This window comes from Perognathus longimembris, chromosome 11 (assembly GCF_023159225.1).
Source record: "Perognathus longimembris pacificus isolate PPM17 chromosome 11, ASM2315922v1, whole genome shotgun sequence".
Taxonomy (NCBI): Eukaryota; Metazoa; Chordata; class Mammalia; order Rodentia; family Heteromyidae; genus Perognathus; species Perognathus longimembris.
In genome coordinates, this window is record NC_063171.1 from 5,575,847 (window position 1) to 5,599,515 (window position 23,669).

The 23,669-nt window shown below is 41.4% G+C and overlaps 1 pseudogene; it reads right to left on the minus strand.

Annotated features, from left to right (window-relative positions):
- Nucleotides 1–1,247: 1,247 nt before the first annotated feature.
- LOC125359289 lies at nucleotides 1,248–3,183 on the minus strand (annotated as a pseudogene).
- Nucleotides 3,184–23,669: the final 20,486 nt, after the last annotated feature.

A 23,669-nucleotide genomic window follows, 5' to 3' on the forward strand; every position in this document is an offset into this window, starting at 1 on the left:
GGCAAGAGAAAGCAGGGGGGGATTGTTAGGGATAAAGATGAAAGGGAAAAAGATATTAAGAACCACTTAGTTGAAACAAAATATATTGGAGGGAGGGATGATGAGGCAAATTTTTGGAACTTAAAAAACAGGTATTTTGGAACTTAACATTGGGGAAGGGCTACATAATACTGTGAATGAACTGAATTATACATTTAAATCATACATCTAAATATTATGTTAGGTGGATTTTACTTCAATAAAAAGAAGTCTTTGGTCACTATGCAAAACCTTTACCCTAGTCTCTCTTGACCACCTGCTTAAGTACTGATGGAGATTCAATAACCTCCATATTTTTGTCACCTCTCCATGAAACAATCAATATATACATGTAAAGGAAGAAGATTCTTTGCTAAATCTAATCATCTAGAAATTTATGGATGAGGTTGTTTAATTTTCTGTCAGTCATGGGGCTTGAACTCGGGGCCTGGGTGCTATCCTGAGCTCTAATCCCCAGTGTTCTACCACTTTGAACCACAGCACAACTGTGCTTTTCTGGTGGTTAATTGGAGATAAGAGTCTCATGTACTTTCCTGCCCAGGCAGGCTTTCAAACTGCAAGCCTCAGATCTCAGCCTCCTGAGTAGCTTGGACTACAGTCATGAGCCACCAGTGCCCAGCTAGGACAAGGTAGTTTTATAAAACTTGGCCTGTGGTCATTCATCTCCCCATCCCCCTTGCCTTCTCTGCCTCCAGCAAACAGAGAGCTGGGTTGCTTTGACTACGGGCATGTTCTATTCCTCAATTTTTACCTTTGTATAAGATGCACCTTTGTATAGATGCACAAGCTAAGCTCCAATTTTACAGTTGGCAGATCCCAGCAGAGTCCCAACTTTCAGACTGCTCAGCAACATGCCCAGAATGATTCACAGAGCCCAGGCCATCGGAAGCTCATGAATGGGGCTTACCAAGGGCTTTATTTCTTCCAAATGTGACAAAAATTTTAGACTGAAGTTTCTGAAATGCATGCAGGTACCTAAACATTGAGTGGAAAGCACAAGGAACCACACCATCTTTAGGAAGTATGTGTGGATTTTATTTAAATCCTGTCTGTAAAACATGGAACATTTAAACAACGTTAAAAGTAATTGTTTGGGAAATATTTTGGAGAGGAAAGTAGATTAGCTAAGGAAGAAATGAAACTCAGGGAATAAATTCAGAAATGTCAGAACTATAATGTGTTTCTTTTTATTTATTTATTTATTTACTTCAAAAAGCTCTTTATAGCCAAACAAAGAAAATAGGGTAGATGTGAAATCTTGATTAAATGCTAATATACAAGAAAATAAGGTGATTTCAAGGATTAATTTTAGAGCACAAACTTCCAGAATTTGTTTGAAGATTAACATGTTAAGTGAGCTTTCTAGTACCATGAGCCTGGATGAACTGATTTCCCTGTGCTTAAGAACTAGGGCTACCTGATCTCAGTGACTGTGGCTCTTTCAAGTTCCTAGGCTTCATTCGGCAGAAAACCGCACTTAACATGAATCTTTGTATAAATTAAGATTTAAAGTCTATATAATGGTCATCTTGAAATTAGTCTGCTTCACAGCATGTCTATAAAAACAGTCTTATAAATTCCTAGGAAATAGAATTTTGGCCTTTTACAAAGAAAGCACCTTGCTTAATATTGTGGAAATGCAATCAAGTTATAGTATTGACGCTCTATTTTTTATAGTCAGACATTTCACATATGAATCTCTTTTTCACATGACTGTACACCGAAAGTAAAATATCAGAAGTATAAAAAAATATAGAATACCCCCCAGGTTGATGTTAGCGGTTTGTTAGGACAGTCCTGTTCGATCCAAGTCCATCTGGCCTCAGGCTGCTATTCACATCCATCCTTCCATCTGCCAGAAGGGCCTTTTTAGGTATAGAGGCCATCTTAGGAGGTAATGGGGCTTCTAGCTGTAGTCCAAGGAATGAAAGCAAACGCCTCCAGATGAGGCCACTTCCCATAAACATAATTCCTGTAATCAGCCAGAATACTCGATGGTCCTCTTCAAGGGAAGATTCCAAATTCATTCCAAAAGCAACTCCCATTAGTCCAGAGAGAGAGAGAGGGTTCCCATGGTCAGCTGTAGATTTAACCTCATCATCACATTCCAGTGGCTATCTAGATTGATGAAGATAATACTCTGCGAGTCATCAATCAGGACCCTAAGTTCACGAGCTTCATTGGAAAGATCTTCAGCCAATCAGTAGTAGTTTTCGAGAAGCAATTCCATCTCTTCTGCATGATTAATCCCAGTACTGCTCTTTTCAAAGACGTGTGGGACACTCCACTTGGTTAGACAAAGCTCTTCTAGTAATTCCTCATCATACAAGATCTCCAAAATTGACTATTGGAAAATTTTAATATCTGTTTCTAAGTCTGACAAACTTTTGCCAGTCTGTAGTAGGATGTGCAACTTGCTTCTGTCTACAGAAGAATGCTTGGGATCCACTAAAGAATCCAATGTCTCAAGGATGAGTGGCTGCAAAATGCTGTTTCCCTTGAAGAGTATTGATCCAATACTGCAGGAGTGCTTCTATAGCTCTGAACTCAAAAGGTAAAGGGTATGTGACAAGCTGACCCTCTCCAGCCAGCTGGGAGTTCCCGGAACAGCCATTGCTCCAAGTTTAAATTACGATAATCTAGTATCAGAAGATACTCTGGAGTTACCACAGCTTTCAAATACTCCATTCTCAGGATGATCCTGTTGTTCCTGGTGGTGATGCTCATCACGTGCTGAAACCTCAAATCTCTAGCTTGAAGACCTAACTCCTGGTATAATTCCGTTTTCTTCTTTTCAAAAGAAGTAACATTTCCTTCTTTATCATATTTTGTCACAGTAAATACCGGGGCTACACTTGCTAAAGTGGCTTGAGAGACATCAGATGTTCTGAACCGATGCACTTCACCTGTGCAGCCGGGACAGCGGGGGCCCGCGCGGCGGCCAGGCCCGGCTCCTTTCGAGCAGGTGGGTGGGGCCGCCGCAGAGGGCAGCTGGGCGAGCCCCAGGGGTCAAACCCAAGGCCAGGGCACACAAGGTCCTCCGGGGCAACCCCGCCCCACGGGGCAGGAGCCCGGTCAGGCAGAGCCCAGTAAGGCTCCGCAGACATTCCATGGCGCTGGAGCGACAAGGAGGGGGAAGCCAGACCCCAGACACTCATGCCGGACGGTAGCTCCTAGACTGGAACGTTGGAACCGGCGCGAAGGTAGAACCGCGGCTGCTGCATACTGGGCACGCGCAGGTCTTTTATAGTAGAACATAACTACTTGTATTTAGAAAGCCTCTTCCCCTAGATGATAAGAAATTCTCATCTAAGCTGGACATGTTGACCCTTGGCTCAAGGTTATACCTAAGTTCCAGATCAGTGCTAAACCATGTCTCTGGAATGAAGGCTCGTGACTCTTGTTGCAGTCCATGCAGTCAAGTCTAAGATACCCCCCAGCCCGTCGTTCAGTTCCATCTCCTACAGTGTCATCATCATTTTGCTCAATTAGAATATGGGGCCTGGAGGGAACCTACAAAGCTATCCACACCCTGGAAATCTAGACTTTGTATAAACATTCTATTTTTCTGACTTTGCAACCTTACTGGGACTCTGCTCAGGAAGCCATGTGTGTTCTCTTTCTAGAATGCACCAAACTCCCTTCTCACATCAATTCCCCTTTATTATCCCTTTCTATTCATATCCTGTTCCCAGGCTTACACACCCATGCCCAGCTAAAGGGAATTTCCTGATAGAGACCCCAGAATTATCTAGAGGCTTGAATGGGAAAAGGGAAAGGAGGAGTGAAGGAATATTTTATGTATTTTTTAAATATACTGTCCTATTCTCCAAACCTCCCACAAAAGTGATGGAAAAATCCTCAGGTAAGAACGCACATGAGATTCTGTTCAAAGAGAAATGTACTTATTACCTGACTTATGTAACTGTAACCCTTTTGTGCATCCCCTTTATAATAAAAAATAATGCACTTGATAAAGATACTTGTACATCCATGTTCATTGCTGAACTAATCACAATGCCACATTAAGAGACCAGCCTAGATTCCCTACAATAGGTGAGAAGATCCAAAAAAAATGTGTTACTTAACAAAATGGAATTTTACACAGCCATTAAAAATAATATTATGTCATTTGCAGGGAAATGGATGGACCTACAACAAATCATGTTAAGTAAGGTAAGTCAAGCTTAGAGACAAACAGTGCACAGTTTCTCTCATACGTAGAAGCTAGATCTAATATTGGAACACGATAAATTATACAGGACTCTAGGCATGCACACATAGTGAGACCAAGAAAGGATATTCTTAGGAGAGGAACACAAAGGTTCAGTACCTATATGCATTTGATCATACAAAAAATATGTATTGATATGAACTCCAGGAAATGAAAACAAGAGATTTTCTCTTCAGTGCTATTTGCTTCCTTTTCTTTTTGTCCTGTTTGTTTATCTGTATTTTTGAGGTTAATGGGGGCACAGAAATGGAGGGACAAAGGGTGAACAAATGCAGCAGTGGTACTCACTAGACACTATGTTGAAAATGAAGTATACCATCTGTGGGTGAAGACAGAAGGGAAAAACTGGGAGAGACTGAGGGAAGGGGTAATGTTATCCAAAAAGAAACTTACTCATTACCTGACTTATATAACTAACTCTCTGTACATCACCTTTATAACAATTAAAAAATTAGAGAAAAGAATGCACTTGGTTTCAAGACATTATACCAATTTTTTTTTAGCTCCAGCATTGGCATCCTTGTGAGCCCCCAGTCTAGCTAGCTTTCCTGTCTTGTAGGCCCTACCTAATCGAGTAGATCATTACCACCTGTGATACATGCATGCCCATGTTCTTAATCTTTAACATGGTTGTGATGAGTTGTTCCCACCACCAAAATACTTGAAATAATGGCTTCTGACTTTCAAATATCTGTAAAACAACACTGATACAACTCTCCATCTAAAGAAAAGAACCTGGTTTAATGAGCATGTTTGCTGACACAAACATAATGTCACTCACTTTTCTAGATGGTAACTTTGATAACTTTTGTGACTGTGAGCAATGGTTAATTGTATGTATATTTTTATATTGTGGAGGCAGTGTTTGTTCCCTACTGGATGGTCAGTTCTTTGGGGCTTGGGCCCCCTTATTCCGTCATCTACATATCCTATTATTTCAGTCTGTATGGCCAACACAATGTTCTGCTTAAGTAAGGTATACCAAGACATACTTGCAAAAAAGGATAAAAACAAATTACATACTAGTAAGGGTAAAAGTATAACAGATACTTAGAAACTACTTTCCCTTTCAAAACAAACACCAACAAAACCAAACAGCAATCAAGAAAAACAAAAATAAAAACACTGACACCTCACCTGGGTCACAGAGAGATGAGAGGCCTTCCTACCTCCAATTTTCATCCGTCTCCTTTCATCTAAATGTTTCTCTCTGTCTCTATCTCTGTCTTTTAGTACCTTGGTCTATCTCTCTCTGTGTCTTTCTGTCTCTGTCTCTCTCTGTCTCTCTGTCTCTGTCTCTCTCTGTCTCTCTGTCTCTCTGTCTCTGTCTCTGTCTCTGTCTCTGTCTCTCTCTCTCTCTCTCTCTCTCTCTGTCTCTATTTGTTTCATCATTTTAGGTTCCTGGAAATACAGGACCAATCAATAACAGCTTTATGACAGATAGAAACTCCCTCTAAGGAATCCTGGCCAGAAGCCCTCCACCAAACAAAGAGAAAGACCTGTAACAGGAGGCCACATCCGGAAACAAGAGTAGTCATCTCATGGAAACCAGATTGCTCCCCACAAGTGATGCCAGTGATAACACTCATCTGGAGCCTCTCACAGAACCAGAACTGAGAAAATCAACCAGGCTGCACTATGCCTGGCACTGTTTATTCATATGTCTTCCCCAATTCTTCCTCTATTTCATTCTAAAGCTCATATCTATACTCTAAAATGGGCTGAAATGCTTGCTTTGTCTATTCCATAGCATTCTTATCCAGCACAATAAATCTCCTTTTTCTGCCCTTCACATTATGTATCCCATTAATCTGGGATATTGGGGCTATTGGGCCAGACCTGACATGTTAAAACCCCTAGAGCTGAGCCTGTGGACTAAGTATCCAGGTACAAAAGCACCTTGGAACTTTTCTAGCCTTTTCTGAAACTTTCAAGTGGGACATACCAAAATCAACTCAAATAAATAAGAAAATTTCAACTAAAAAATTCTAAAGCTATTTTAGAAAATAGTGTTAACAGCTGGACTCATGCCTGTTATCTTTTCTATTCAAGAGGCTGAGATCTGGGATTACAGTTTGAAGCCAGCCTGGGCAGACAAATCTGAGAGACACATATCTCCAAATAACCAGCATAAAAAAGCCAGTCAAGACAAAACTCAGGGATAGAGTTCAAGACCCTGTACTTGCATATGCTCATACAATAAAGATGGCATTAATATGATATTCAAGAATTCTACCTAAAATTTCAATACATACAACCTGCCTAGCATGGAGCCAAATCACACTGGACAAGGGTCTGGATGTGGAACTTTTTCCCTACTATGGATAATGTGGATATTTACAACATCACATGCAGGCCTAGACCTATTTGAATCCCACTTTGAAAAGGCTCCTACATGGAATGATTTTCACGTCTGGCCTGCATTTGCTTGACAAGGCTAGATCAGATGACTCTGTAGGCCTTACATAGAGAGTTAAATGTTCCCCACTGCAGGATGGGATCTACATAGGCCTGTTTTGTGGCCCACAATAGGGTCATTTGCTTTCCCTTAGTTCATCTGTAAAGTCATGAAGGTTGACCAGAACATGTCTAAGTCCACTTCTACTTCCAAAATTCTTTTAATTCTCATCATTTATGTCAGGAAATAAACAAAGTTGTTTCAATCTAGTAACTCAACCCTGTGGCATTTCTTCTTCCCTTTCTTTGCTGTTTTCAAGGGATAGAATATAAATGTTTCTCTATGATTCCAGTAAGGAAGAACTAGATTTTTGGCTGCTGACAATTCCAGGGCTTATTTTCAAGTAGCCATTGAAGTCTATTTTTAAAGAGCAGGAGCAAAGATGTCAGAAGAGAGGGAACATCAATGGTAAGTACTAAGAGAGGGATTTCCTCCAAGTCTTCCCCTCCAAAAAAATCAAGGATCATGGAATATGGCCAAGGAGCATGTGAGGTAGTGTTGATGAAGGAGTTTGTACAGCTATCCTGGGAAAGTTGCCCACAAGCTAGAAGAAGTTCAGAGATGCATCAAGTTGTTACTCACCAACCGTTCAGCCTTCAGCTAGATGTGAGCCTCTAAAACTTGAGCCAGAGCATCCTAGCTGGTCGCCTGTTGGTTATCCTAAGAGGGTTCCATGTGTCTGCCACCAGCCCCTCACAACTGAGAGCTCAGTGCACTGACACATGTCAGTACAGCCCACAAGGACCACCCCATACTGAGCATCAGGAAACCCGTAAACACAAGAAAGGCATTGAGACTGCCAGTGAATTCCCAAACTGAGCAGTCCAGGTTTCTATACCTAAAAAACACACAATTTGAATCCCTCTTTAAAATGTGAACCCAATATTACTCTTTCAAAGTCATTCAAGAACAGGAATGTTGATTTGGCAGGATATTAACTAACGCAATTTATTTATTTATTTATTTATTTATTTATTTATTGTTGGTCATGGGGCTTGGACTTGGGGCCTGGGTGCTCTTTTGCTCAAGGCTAGCACTCTACCAATTTGAGCCACTTTGTTTTCATTTTTATTTGTTCACAGCTCATCATTTCCCCCTGATCACAACTATGAAATGTAGTATTTTTCCCTCCCATAAGTAGGTGAAAGTCTTTTAAATGCTTAGTAATTAGACTTCAGTACCCAGAGTTTTTATTGGATATTTATTATTCACATGGCAGTTGGGAAGGCATGGTAGCAAAGTGTCTTTCATCTGTGGTGACTTAAGAACAAGCCCGCTTCTGGCTCCAATTAGGTGGTACGTGAGAGATGGTGGTGATTTCACATTTACCGAGTCTGTCAAGTGGGCATTAAGCATAAAACGAGGCTTAGTGTTCCCTTGCTACAACAAAACACATGCTTTAAACAGGAATCTGATTGCCCTTGGATTACTGTGCCTTTATTTAGTGTACTATGAGGTCTTCGGGCAAATATTTCTGAAAATTGTTTTTCAGGAATGATGGTAATAACTGGCATTTGTTGAGTATGTTCTGGTAGAAAAAGCATTTTCTCACTTACTGTGAGAGGCTAACTTTTCTGTCCTGGCCTGTTGGAAAGTAAGGATCTCACCTGCAAGCTCTGAGATGGCCTCTGGGACACAGCTTTTGATCTCCTCTGTCTCTAGAATAGATACTGGCAGTTTTAATAATATCCTAAGTGACAGGTTTCCACAAGCAAGAACAAACTGACTGCTTCCTGATTTTTTTCTACCCCCAAAATAATACTAGTCTCTTTGAAGCAAATAGCTCCCTGCCAGGGCAAGCCAGCAAGGGGATTGGAGAATGGAGAGATATGTTGGAAAGAAGGATAATTCCATTCTACCATCTTTGGTCCTTCTCCTCTTCTGCTTCTGGGGTAAGTTGCCTTAAAAAATCATTGGAGGGCTGGGGATATGGCCTAGTGGCAGGAGCACTTGCCTCGTATACATGAAGCCCTCGGTTCGATTCCCCAGCACCATATATACAGAAAATGGCCAGAAGTGGCGCTGCGGCTCAAGTGGCAGAGTGCTAGCCTTGAGCAAAAAGAAGCCAGGGACAGTGCTCAGGCATCTGAGTCCAAGGCCCAGGACTGGCAAAAAAAAAAAAAAAAAGAAATCATTGGAGAGCAACAAGTGCATGTGTGCTTCTTTGCCATCAATAAATCAATCTCTGAACCTCAGAGTTGTAAAACATCAATAACCCTGAAGATCATTAAGATCAGCCAGTTAGGACTATACTAGCTAACTTTAAAAGAAACACTTTTTAATACCAAAATTGAGAGACAAAGGGTAAAATAAGAGAAACAACAACAAAAGCAATACTTGCAAAACTGTTTGGTGTAAGTGAACTGAACACCTTGGGGGGGAAAGGGGGAGGAGGGAGGGGGCTATGAGGGAAAAGGTATCAAACAGTACAAGAAATGTATCCAATGCCTAACGTATGAAACTGTAACCTCTCTGTACATAAGTTTTATAATAAAAACTTAAAAAAATAAAAAATAAAATAAAATAAAAAGAAACACTTTTTTTGTCAGTCTTGGTCCTTGAACTCCAGGCCTGGGTGCTGTCCCTCAGCTCTTCAGCTCAAGGCCAGCGCTCTACCATTTGAGCCACAGCACCATTTCCACTTTTCTGGAGGTTAATTGGAGATAAAAGTCTCAGGGACTTTCCTGCCTGGGATGGCTTTGAACCACAATTCTCAGATCTTCAGCCTTAGCTAGGATTGCAGGCATGAGCTACCAGTGCCCCTAGAAACAAATTTAATAATAAACAGCCTCAGTGTGCTAGTCAGATTTCTGTCATACCCAGGAAAATCAACTTAAAGTGACGTTGTTTATTATTTCTGAGATTTTGTTCCATTGTCTCTTGGCCTCATTGCTTTAAGCTTATGACTAAGCAGAAAGTAGTGACAAGAAGCTCATCTTAGAGCAAAGCTGCTACCAAGAGGAAGACTCTGTGCCCCAATATCCGTTCAAAGATGCTCCCTCAGTGACCTAACTTACCTCCACTAAGCTCCATCCCCTTTACACACGAGTTTCTAAGATCAAACCATAATACAATGTCACAGGACCTGGTTCTAGCCAGCTCCCACCCCATCTCCTGAATATGTCCATAAACAATACTCAAGGTCAGGTGTGGTGGCTCACACCAGTAATCTAAGCTACTCAGGAAGCTGAGATCTAAGGGTCACAGTACAAAGCCAGCCCAGGCAGGAAAGCCTATGAGACTCTTATCTCCAACCAACTACCAAAAAAGCCATAAGTGGAGCTGTAGCTCAAATGGTAGAGCACTAGCCTTGAGTAAAAAAGCTCAGGGACAGCACCCACGCCCTGAGTTCAAGCCCCAGGACCCACACACATGCACATATATATATTCTAGCATCTTTTACCTAAAATACAAAAACCAAAACAAATGAGTATTTAGTTTCTTTTCACCCCCACTAATGCTCAGTGCCTTTCAGTCCTTTTTTCATTGAAAACCCTCCTTATTATGTCCCACGCTGATTGGTGCTACTCTCTTCCCTCCCATGGAAGGAAGCAAGATTAGTCCCCGTCTGATCTCCATATCGTCTCATTCTAATCTCCTCATGATGGCTGGTGAAAAGCACAATGCACTATTTCTCACCCCTTTTTAGTGCAGGACTAGAGATTTTGACAAATGTCTTAACTGTGTGGACTGGGAATGCTAAGCTTCCCAGCCTCCTCCTGTGGTTTCTTCTAGGCCCTTTCAAAGCTCTTTTTCCTGTTTCTTGCACTTCTCTCTGTCCACACCTCCCTTTCAGTTCTTCCCTTTCAGCTCCTTCCCCCATGCTGCTCTTTCCTCTGTGTGCCAAGACTTCTCCTCTAGCTTCATACCTGGACGCCATTTTTCTAAAAGAACATTGTCCACTAAACTGCTTTAATAATCACATACTCTCCCTTCACCTCATCCTCCTCCCTTACCTGGTTTTCATCTGGTGCTCTCCCCATACTCTCACTCACCCAAGCTAGAAAGCTAGGGGTTACTCTCCACACTTCAGCAGCCTTACACCATATTTCTCAACTCAGTTATTTTCTCTACTCCTGTTATGACTTTCATTCATCACTCTATCATCTCCTCTCTCAACTGCTGCATCTCCTAAGTGGTCTCCACACTTGCATATTTCCCTGCCTAAGTGGTTTGTTCGAGATGAGGATCTAAGCAACAGGAGAGGATTTAAGGTCCTTAATGTGGGACAAAGATTCTGAGTGCTTTAACCTCAGTTTCCTTCATCTGACTGCTCATTTCTATGTACTGTATCTTTTATATTCCAAATGAGTGGAGCTGCTGGCTGCTCTGAGGACTTACTATTGCAGATGATGCCTGCAAGTAGAACCCTGGGTTTGGAATGCTCTGCCTATTTACTCCTCCGTTCCCATATCCTTCATTTTGTCAGATAACAGTCCCACTGTATAGTGGGTGAACTGCTGCTAAGGATCCAGCCCTGACAGCATGATAATGAGCTGCCATTCCTAGAGACCCTCATAATACTCCCTGCAGAGTTTCACCCTACAACTTGGCTCTATTTGGTACACTTTAAAAATGTTTATTGTCAAGGTGATGTACAGAGGAGTTATAGTTACATACATAAGGTAGTGAGTATATTTCTTGTCAAACTTGTTACCTCCTCACTCATTTTTCTTCCACCATGTCACCCAGATTAATTCACCACAAAACTCAAAAAGCTTCAAGGCCTCCATCTAATCGATCCTCTCTGAGGCCCTTACCTAAATATCTGTTCTTACTCACATAAGCCCAAACTGTGGAGATTTCATGTGGAATGCTGATTTGAAAGTTAGTGTCATTTGCTTCTTTATGTATTTTAAATTTTTCATCCTTTAGATACTTAAAGATGACTTTAAGAATAGGAAAAATCGACACATGGTGTGTTTTCTTAGTGTAGTCTTCCCAAATGTGTAAAAGCCCCAAATTTCCATCAGGGTCTTCTTAGATCTGTGTATCTTCTAGTCAATAAATTCTGTAAGGGCAGAAGCTTATGTCTTTATTTTTAATATTTGTGTAAACCACATTTATTAGGTACTTAATAATTGATTGTTGAGGAGACAAGTAGATGGGTAGATGACTCAGAAATCTAACCTAAGCTTGGAAAGGAAGAAAAAGACCAGAGATAATGCTGGCTATAGGGGTTGAGGAAGCAGATTGAGGAATGACTTAAGGACAGCCAGGAGCAAGACCTTATCCAGGACACAAGGTGGTGTATCAGGCAACACACCAAGAGCAAGAGTCAGAAGCCAGGCAGACAAACGTGGGCCTGGACTGTGCAAATACTGGTAGACAGAGCAGAGAAGGCCCAAGTCCAAGCCAATGGTCAGGAAACCCAAGCAAAACACCAGTGGCATGAAGGATCCAGTTCTGGATCCTTCACAAAACACAATCAGCAAGAAGACAAAGACACAAAACAGCAAGCAGAACAAGTGCTTCTCGCATGACTCCTCTGCAGTACTTTGTCTTTAGGACCATCCATCCCAGAAGAGCAGTGGGTGGGGACAAGGATACAGAACATCCAGCCAAGAGATGGGACAGGAAGGGGACAAAAGATTCTGACTGCCAATGTTTATTCCCACATGGGTTGGTGTCCAAAGGACATCTGTTTCCAAACCTGAGCCTCTTCTGAAAATTAAATGATGGAAATACTGCTGAGTTCACAAAGCCCTCTTTTTAAAAAAGGAATTTAAAAAATGTGTATCTGTCCTGTTTTGAGGTATTCTCTAAAGATTTTCTTTCAGTGGCATGACAATAAATGGTTGTGTTGTCATATAAAATCAGGAGAGCAGTTATGTAAAGGAGGTAAAAATTGCTTCATTAAAATGCATAGAAGGAGAAGCAATGGATTATAGTATAGATCATGCTAGAGATGAGCAGATTACTGAGCGCCAGGCACACAAGGGAGACAGATTAATGAAAAATAAATAAAGGGGCTTCAGAAAAATAGCAGGAAGCTGAACACAAGGCTGCAGCATATCACAGACTGTAAGTCCAAGTGTGGGAAAAATCATTTCATTTGCAACATTGTTTTGAAAGTTAATGCTAGCTTCTGCTTTCCCTATTTTACATTTTCTTTATCTTCGAGATAATTAAAGATGATTATTAAGAACAGGAACATTGACATGATAGCACATCTGATGCAAGTTACTCATCTTAGAAAAAACCAAGGGCATTATGGTGCATTTTTCTCAAAGGTATATATAATCATTAAAAATTATAAGTAAAAGAACTGACCCTCCTTGTTGTGGCTTTACTGTATGTTCTTCTTGAAAAGCTTCATAGGTGTTACTTTGAAGAAGAAGATAATTAAAGTACTGGGATGAGAACAGAATGTAGGGTCAGATGACCCAAGGTTCAAAAGCCAACTGTACTTCACATTTATAGTACCTGACTAAGACAGGCATAGCCAAGGGTATTTGAGCTCCAGCATTTGTTAGGAAATAAAACCATACCTACCTTTACTAACTCAGAGTTTTCAGTGCATCTCAAGTGACTAAGAAAACAATTGTTTTTACAAAGTTGCACAGAAATAGTGACAGAGGAGGTGAAGTTGATTGGAATACATTGAAACATATATAGAAAGGTAACAGTAAAAATCCAGCACTACCCTCAAACCTCAGTCCCTTATAACTCATAGAGGCTAAAATGTAAAAAGCTATACAAACATTTATTGTCAAACAAGCTTCATCAAATTTCAGGTTTGAGTTTCACATAATCTCTGTGACTAATGAATTATCACCTGAAAGTCACCTATGTCAATATTGTCAATATGTCAATATTGACAGTGAGAGACAGGTAGTTACTATTTTTAAGAATGATATTAGTTTCTGATTATTTGCTTAATCATTTTCAAATTCAGCTTAACGTTTATATAGTGTATGAGGTTAAGCAAAACATCTCTTCTGGGCTGGGAATATGGCCTAGTGGCAAGAGCACTAGCCTCGTATACATGAAGCCCTGGGTTCAATTCCCCAGCACCACATATATAGAAAACGGCCAGAAGTGGCGCTGTAGCTCAAGTGGCAGAGTGCTAGCCTTGAGCAAAGGGAAGCCAGGGACAGTGCTCAGGCCCTGAGTTCAAGGCCCAGGACTGGCCACAAAAACAAAAACAAAAACAAAACATCTCTTCTGAACTTAGTAATCTACTTTAAAATATTATAATTATGTATACTTTTGAACATTTACATGCATAGAGGCTGAAAAGTTGTATGGCAAATAAAAATAGCTAAAGTGCATGTTAGAATGCTGAAAAATGTGGGAAAATGCTAGCAAGTATAATATAGAAATAAAACTCAGTGATAACAAACCAAAGTAAATCTGTTTCAATTCTCAGACGTGGACCAGCCCCTTCATGACTCATGGGTCTTTTGCCCTGAGGCAAAATTGTTAAATGCTAATGGGAAAATCTATTTGGCTACATTTGGTCTTGGAGTTACATGGTATGTACCACATCCTTCCTCACTCTCCATTCTGAGTTCACCTCTTTCTCTAAGCTCCCATCTCTTCTGAGACTGATGGTTTACTTGATTCTCTGAGCCAAACTTGTTCCTGAGGGGCCAGAACTGCTGCTCAGAATACTCTTTTTCAGACCAAAATTGCTGCATGAGTCTGTTTATGATCATAATCAGGAAAGGAAATACCAAGAAGTGCCAAAATAAGTGGTTTGGGCCTCACATATAGAAGTGTCTTGGGTCCCCCTGCTGTATCCAAGTTCCCTCCCCACATCAAGAGTAAAGCACATAGATATTAACCGAGGAAAAGATGGCGCCGACACAGTAGGGAGGCACCCCGGCTCGCTCCAACTGAATAGGGAGCTGGGAACTCCAACACCCAACACCCAACACCCCATCAAGAACCCAGCAAAACCAGCAGCCAGAAGCAGTGGAGATACGCAGGAAAACACAAAGGAGTAAAAAAGAAGAGCCGAAAACCTACACGGAGCCGGAGAATCTCCGGGGCACCCTCCCCCCACCAGCTGACCCTGGCCTGAACAGGGCCAGGCTGGGAAAGGGGAACCCGGCAATTTCACAGAATCCAGACAGCGGGACCCCACGGTCACTAGGGAGGGTGCGGACCAAGACATACGGCGGCTGCGACGAGAAGTTCGGGTCCACACCTGGTTTGGACAGACGGCGGCTGGGAAACCCAGCGCAGCAGAAGGGGGGAGCCGGGGACGCCACCACGACACTTTGCCACCCCCTGAAGGACCAATGGCTGCACGGGACACATACACAATCCAGGATCAGTGAGCACCCCATTATCCCCTCACCCAACTGGAGACCAGCTATCAGAGACCCAAACCCTACAAAGAAGCTAGATCTCCCTCCCTCCCCCTCCCCACCCTGAGGGAACAAAGAACCCCCAAATCAGGCGGGAAGCTCCCATCAGGCGCTGGGAAGTCAGTTTAGCAGGGGAAGGGCGGAGCAGCCCCAAGGCCACACAGGATCCTGAACTGGCTGAATTGGACCTGCCCCATTCCCAACAGGAGCCCGGGGATGGCCAGCAGTGCAAGCCCCACCTGAGGAACCTGGACCTTGCGGACTCTTACAACTAAAATCACAGGCGCTGGTGGGCAATACCAGCACAGCAGGGACACCTGGGCCTGATCACGCCCCCCCCCCGTCGCAGCTGAGGTGAGGTCTGAGGGCGCTAACCTGCACCCGGATAGTCAATCCCACAGGGCCCCCCGCACAAACCGCCCCCTACAACGGACTCGCGGGAGGGCGCAAACACAACCCAACAACCCGGGGCTCACTCTGGGAGGCGTACCGCACTAAAGTGGACGGGGCCACAGTGCCAGCGCCTGTTGTAGCAGGTGCAAAGCGAACAGGTGAGCGGGGCCCCGGGCGACAGAGCCAGCTCTGGTAGGCATACCCCACACAGGTGGGCGGGGCCACAGCGGCAGCACCTGCTCTGGTAGACGGGCCTACACAGGAGGGAGGGCAGAGCTACAAACCAAACCTGAGAAGCTATCCACAGATCTCCAGATGTGCAAATCACAAAGAAACATAACACAGTTCATCAAAGAGCAAGCCAACTCGCCAGCTCCAAAAAGCAGCACGACTGAAGAGGAGATGGAGAATAAAAAAGCAAATGAGGCCATGTTAACAGGAATGATGGAAAGCATCAGAAATGAAATCAGAAAACAATTCCAGGAGTTTAGAGAGGAAATCTTGAAGGACACCCAGGAAGCCAAGAAAAAAATGGAAGCAAAAATGGAAACAATGCAAGCCTCCTTTAAAGAAATGGAAGCAAAAATGGATACAATGCAAGCCTTCTTTAAAGAAAATCTTCACATCCTGAGAATTGAAATGCATGAAAAAAATAGATTTAAAATGCAACTCTTTAAAGGAAGAAATTTCCACGATCAGAGCTGATATGACAACCATAAATAGCTCTCTGACATCCATAAACTCCGCAATTGAAACCACGACACAAAGAGTTGACCATATGGAATCCAGAATCTCTCACCTGGACGATGAAGCAGCCGACAACAACCAGAAAATGACCACACTCCAAGAAACGGTGAAGCTTCAGGGCAGACTAATCCAGGAGCTAATGGACAAAGACAAGAGATATAATCTGCGCATAATTGGAATAGAAGAAGGAGCCGAATACCAGAGCAGAGGGCTTAAACATGTTCTCAATAAAGTTATTGCAGAAAACTTCCCCAATCTCACAAGGGACCCCATCCAGGTAACCGAAGCCTATAGGACACCTGGCAGGCCAGACCCCAGAAAAGCCACCCCAAGGCACATAATATTCAAGACTTCAGATCTCAAGATTAACGAGCAAATTCTGAATTCAGCCAAAGCGAAGAAAGAAATTTTCTACAATGGGAAGAGGATTCGAATAACAGCTGACCTATCCACACAAACTTTCCAAGCACGAAGTGAGTGGAAGAACACCATCCAAGTACTTCAGGCTAACAATATGCAAACTCGGATCAAATACCCAGTGAAACTGGAGTTCACATTCGAAGAGAAAACCAGATATTTCCACACCAAAGAGGAGCTAAAGGAATATGTGAATAAAAAATCCAGCCCTACAGTGAATTCTGAAAGGGGAGCCCCACCCAACAGAGATCATACAAGACACACAGACAGAAACAGAAAGAAACTACAATAGCCAAAGTCCAACAGAAAGAACAGCTCACTAAAGACAAGAAAAAAAAAAAAGAGGAAAAAACAGCCCAACAAGAAAATGGAAGGAGAAAAAACACCCTTATCCTTGATCTCTTTAAATATAAATGGTTTAAACTCTCCAATAAAGAGGAGCAGACTGGCAGGATGGATCCGCAAACAAAAAGTTGACATCTGCTGCCTACAAGAGACCCACCTTAAAGCAAGAGAAAAAACAGACTCCAAATGAAAGGATGGAGCAAGATCTACCAAGCAAACGTACCTACCAAAACGGCAGGTGTAGCCATTCTGATCTCAGACAAGCTGGACTTTTCAGTAAAATCAACTCAAAAAGACTAAGAAGGACACTACATATTAATACAAGGAAAAATCCAGAATCAAGACATCACGGTGATAAATGTATACTCACCGAACAAAAGAGGCCCTACATATGTCAAGCATATTCTCACAGAATTACAGAACAAGATAGACGCAAACACAATCATAGTGGGTGACCTTAATACCCCACTCTCTCCAAGAGACAGATCCAACACCTAGAGAATTAGCAAGGGAGCTGAGGACCTAAGTAACACCATATCCCAAATGTATCTGACAGACCTATACAGAATCTTCCACCCTACAGAGACCCAATACACCTTCTTTTCAGCAGCCCATGGATCATATTCCAAAATAGACCACGTCACAGCCCACACAAAGAACCTCAGCAAATACAAAAGTATTGACGTCATCCCATGTATTATATCTGATCACAGTGGATTAAAGGTAACCTTCAACAACAAAGGATACCACAGAGGCTGTACACACTCTTAGAGGCTAAACCCCACTCTGCTATCCAACACTTGGGCCACAGACCAAATTAAAGATGAAATCAACGAATTCATAAGCCACAATGACAATGAAAACACATCACAAAGAAACCTATGGGACACAGCTAAGGCAGTACTGAGGGGCAAGATCATTGCCCTCAGCACTCACATTAAAAGAATGGAAGCAGAGCAGGTGAATACCCTCACGATGAAACTAAAACAACTGGAGAAACAAGAAATGACAGAATCTAAAACGACTAGGAGGGGAGAGATCACAAAGATTAAAGAAGAGATAAATCTGATTGAAAATAGAAAGACCATTCAACAAATAAATAAGACTAAAAGCTGGTTCTTTGAGAAAATAAATAAAATTGACAGACCCCTTGCAAGACTTACAAAAAAAAGAAGAGAAGAGACTCATGTACGTAAAATCAAGGACTACACCGGAAAATTTACAACAAGTACACACGATATTCAAACAATCATAAGGAGCTATTTCCAAAACCTCTACTCAGCAAAAAACAATAATTTTACAGAAATGGATCAATTCTTAGAGAAGTACAAACTGCCCAAACTGAACCAAGAAGAAATAAATCAACTAAATAAACCAATAACTTACGGTGAGATACAGGAGGTAATCAAGAACCTCCCAACAAAGAAAATCCCAGGCCCAGATGGATTCACCAACGAATTCTACAAAACCTTTAGTGAGGAGCTAATACCAATACTCCTCAAACTCTTCCGCAAAATAGAAACAGAGGGAGAAATCCCAAACTCATTCTATAAAGCTAATATCATTCTCATTCCCAAACCACGCAAAGACCCAACAAAAAAAGAGAACTACAGACCAATATCACTAATGAACACAGACGCAAAGCTCCTCAATAAAATATTAGCTAACAGGATCCAGAAACTGATCAAGAAAATCATACATCAAGACCAAGTAGGCTTCATCCCACAGTCACAAGGATGGTTCAACATCCATAAATCAATCAATGTAACTCACCACATAAACAGAACCAAAATCAAGGATCACATTGTTATCTCAGTCGATGCCCAAAAAGCCTTTGACAAAATACAACATCCATACCTATTAAAAGCTTTGGAGAGAATAGGAATAGATGGAACATTCCTCAAAACAATAAAAGCCATATACAATAGACCAACTGCTAATATCATATTAAATGGAGAGAAACTTAAATCATTCCCCCTAAACTCAGGAATAAGACAAGGATGCCCACTCTCCCCACTTCTGTTCAACATAGTGCTGGAATCCCTAGCCATAGCAATAAGGCAAGAGGAGGACATCAAAGGGATCCACATCGGCAAGGAAGAAATCAAGTTATCCCTATTCACAGACGACATGATCTTATATCTGAAGGACCCAAAAAAGTCAGTACCCAAACTCCTACACCTAATAAACCATTTTGGCAAAGTAGCAGGATACAAAATCAATCCACAAAAGTCAACAGCTTTTCTGTACACCAGCAATATACAAACAGAAAAGGAAATTATGGAAACAATTCCATTTACAGTAGCCAAAAAAAGAATAAAGTACCTAGGGATCAACTTAAGCAAGGACGTGACGGACCTATTTAATGAAAACTATAAAAATCTAATAAGGGAAATCAAAGAAGATACAAGGAGATGGAAAGACCTCCCATGCTCATGGGTAGGCAGAATCAATATAGTGAAAATGGCCATATTGCCCAAATTGTTACACAAATTCAATGCAATCCCTATCAAAATCCCAGCCACATTCTTCACTGAAATAGAGAAAACAATCCATAAATTCATATGGAACAGCAAAAAACCTAGAATAGCCAAAGTAATTCTAGGCAAAAAAAAGCAGTGCAGGAGGTATCACAATGTCAGACTTCAAGCTCTACTACAAGGCCATCATAACAAAAACAGCATGGTATTGGTATAAAAACAGATCGGAAGACCAATGGATTAGAATTGAAGATCCAGAAATACAACTGCACTCTTACAGCCAGCTGATATTCGACAAAGGAGCTAAAGACATACAATGGAATAAACATAGCCTCTTCAACTACTGGTGTTGGGAGAACTGGGCAGCCATATGCAGAAAACTCAAAGTAGACCCAAGCCTATCACCATGCACCAAGATCAACTCAAAATGGATCAAGGACCTCAACATCAGACCTGAATCCTTGAAACTACTGAAGGACAGAGTAGGAAAGACGCTAGAACTTATAGGCACAGGAAGGAACTTCCTGAATAGAATCCCAGGGGCACAACAAATAGGGGAAAGACTCGACAAATGGGACTACTACAAATTAAAAAGTTCCTGCACAGCTAAGGACATAGCCACCAAAATAGAAAGACAGCCAATGATATGGGAAAGGATATTTACCAGCACAGCAACAGACAAAGGCCTGATATCTGTCATCTACAGAGAACTCAAAAAACTAAGCCCCTCCAAGCCCAATAAACCTATTAGGAAATGGGAAAAGGAGCTAAAGAGAGACTTCACAAGAGAAGATATAAAAATGGCAAAGAAACACATGAGGAAATGCTCAACATCCCTGATAGTAAAGGAAATGCAAATAAAAACAACCCTGAGATACCGCCTCACCCCAGTTAGAATGGCCTATACTCTGAACTCAGGCAACAACAAATGCTGGAGCGGGTGCGGGGAAAGAGGAACCCTTCTCCATTGTTGGTGGGAGTGCAAATTAGTACAACCACTTTGGAGAACAGTATGGAGGTTTCTCAAAAAGCTCAATATAGACCTACCCTATGACCCAGCCATACCACTCCTAGGCATCTATCCTAAACAGCAAACCCCAAGATATCAAAAAGACATTTGTACTTCCATGTTTATCGCAGCACAATTCACAATAGCCAAAATATGGAAACAACCCAGATGCCCCTCCACAGACAAATGGATCCAAAAACTACGGTACTTATACACAATGGAATACTAGGTAGCAATTAGGAATGGTGAAATATTGTTATTCGCAGGGAAATGGTCAGAACTCGAACAAATAATGTTGAGTGAGAGAAGCCTAGAACACAGAAAACAAAGGGGCATGACTTTATCAGTCATATAGTTCTTAGTTCTAGAATGGATGTATTCTTCCCATTGGGTACAGGGTGCCATATAGAAGTCTCTGATTTGGTGGATAAAATGATACCTTTTCATTGTGGAATATTATCTCCAAGGCATCACTTCAGGAAGGCTTTCAATTTCCAAGACCATAGACACAAATTCCTCTAAGTACTGTACGATCTCACATATCTACTGGGTTCTTTCCTTCATTTCTTTGATTGTGAAGGTATTCCCAAGGTAGATGCTATGTTATGTGGAACATGCTTGTGGAACAAACCTTCTAAAATGTTTCTGCAAAACTATAGTGCTCAGAAATGTCATGAAGGTGTTTCTAACCCATATTTCAGAGCCCCAGATTCAATCACTCATAGCTGTGAGCTCAACATAACACATCCACTTTTGATGAACTCTGAAATTCCACTATATTCTGAGTCTGCTTCCTGGCTGTATCTAATCTCCCACTGCAGGGAATTAGGGCCGCTTCCTAAGACTCCTAAGTCTTCTGGCTCTAATATTTAGCCTTTACCTACTTCTTAACCACTTCACTTTTTTCCCAGGTGTTTTCCACCCCCAAAAGTATTAGTACTACCTACTAATAATCAGCCAACCCTGACGTTCTTACAGACATCCCTTCATATATTCCCAATCTTGCATCATCATGTTAGTAAAGGCATTCCTCTCCTCCTGGAATTAACCTCATACCATCATGGGTAAAATCCATAGCAATTGACCCACAATAAAATCCAGGGAATTTCCCATGCTCCCCATTTGTTGCAGGGTGATATTCTTCTTGCCAGCCAGACAACAAGTGAGCCAGTCTCTGCATCCTGCCTTATGACTGGGTTTGTTTGTTTGTTTTTGGACTATTGTTGATGACACCTGAGTGAATGCCAATCCTCCAAGAAGCAGACACCAAGATGGAATGGGAAGTGAGAGATATATTGAAGACTGTACCTATGATGGTTAACATAGCAAAGAGCAGGTGCGTGCAGAGGAACCTTCAGTTAAGGCATGTGTGACATCGGTAAAGGAAGGCGGGGTAGAATGAGCCTCCAACTGAAATTGGCCAGACCCATGTGGAGCCCCTGTATTGAGGCTTCCTGTGAGGCTCTGGTCACTGGCTGCCAGCAGCTCTGGAAGCTCACGCCCTCCTCATGAGCCCTGTGTCGAGATCATAGCAGCCTTGGCTGCAGGCTGCATGTCAGCCACACTCCCACAGCACGTGCTCTCAAAGGGCCAGCTGAGCAGAGCTCTTCCACAGCACAACACACAATCCACAAAACATATTCATGCAAGAAACTCAATTCACATCTCATGGAATTCACATTGATTGCCATTGGAAGTAATGACCATCTTGGTCATTGCACAACAGGGAATGTGCAAATAATTTATGAATACAAATTATTTTTTCCAGAATAATATATGTTACACCAGACTATAGCTATTGTTAATAGTCATTAAGAAAGGTGATTATGATAGCCTGCTGCCTCTTTTCTGATGAAGAAGTACACACTAATCATCAATAAATCTGCAGAAAACACTTCAAGCCAAATGCAAGAGAATTGTAAACGTGCACATTTTTCTAATGTTTTTCAGATATTATTCACTGTTGCTATGCTAAATTTACATAATACTTATTCCAAGGTAAGTATTATAAAAGGGGCATAAAACTGCAATTCATTAAAAATACATTAAACACACAAAGCTTTAGACTGCTATTTAGCCTCCTCCCAAATATTATTCTTTCCTATCTAAAAACTTCCCTTTTCTACACTTGGATCTTGAAGCAGTTCTGATAGGATTCTGGGAAAGAATAATTGTAGGTGCGATTTGAAGACAGTAGCTACATAGTAGCATTATGAAGTGGAAAAAGTTATCTATGTTGCCTGATTGATATGGGCACACAGGCAAGCTTCAAAGAGTTGTTCTTTTTAAGTGAAAATATCTAGACTAGGAGAATTTCATTGTGATTAATACAGCAGATTTGCCTCATTTGAGCTACTTTTACTTTATCCGCATTGTTGTCTCCTTTTTAAGTCCTTGAGAATTTGATGTCCATACCTTTCATTCAGCATGCATGTACTTTTTAAAATTATAATGTATGCTAGCAATGGTTATACAACCTTTATATAGATAACAGAAACTCAAATATATAAAACTAAACCTGAACTTGAGAAACTCACAGTTTAAATGGTAAGACAAATATGTAAACAAAGGCTGGAAAGGGCTCAAGTGGTAGGTGGCTAGCAAGCAAGAAGCTTTAGGCTCAATCCCTAGTATAACAACAATATGAGTTTAAATCCATAATTCAAACTTGTTTTTGAGATACAAGCAAAGGCCTTTTAAAATATAGAATGGAAACAGTTCTATTCAGTCTCTCTGCTGAATAACACATGGTCATATATTTGGAAAGAGATCCTACACTTCTTTTCCAGCACGATTGGTAAACATAGGATCTAGCACCAACCAAACATCTCTAGTAGGCGTATTTGTCTCTTCTTCAGTCATTCCATCAATACCATCATGTTTCATCTTTTGTAATCTTATCTATTAGTTGTAACAGCTATAATGATCTAAACAGAGAACCAAGACATGCTCATTTATTTGTTGAATTAAAAAGGTAAACAAAAGAACATTCAATATGAGAGACATATATAGTCGATAGGTGCAAAGTTTCCTGAGAATGAAAACATAAAGACTCTGGGAGAGTCATCCTTTTCTTTTTACCAAAAAGTTTGATGACCTACTCAATACCCTATGGGTATCTGGTACTGGGCTAGGCACTGAGAGCACAACCTGGATGAACTAACTGACTGCAACCCCTGTCCTCCTGGGACTTCTCTTCTGGTAAGATAGATAGACAGCAAGCTAGTTA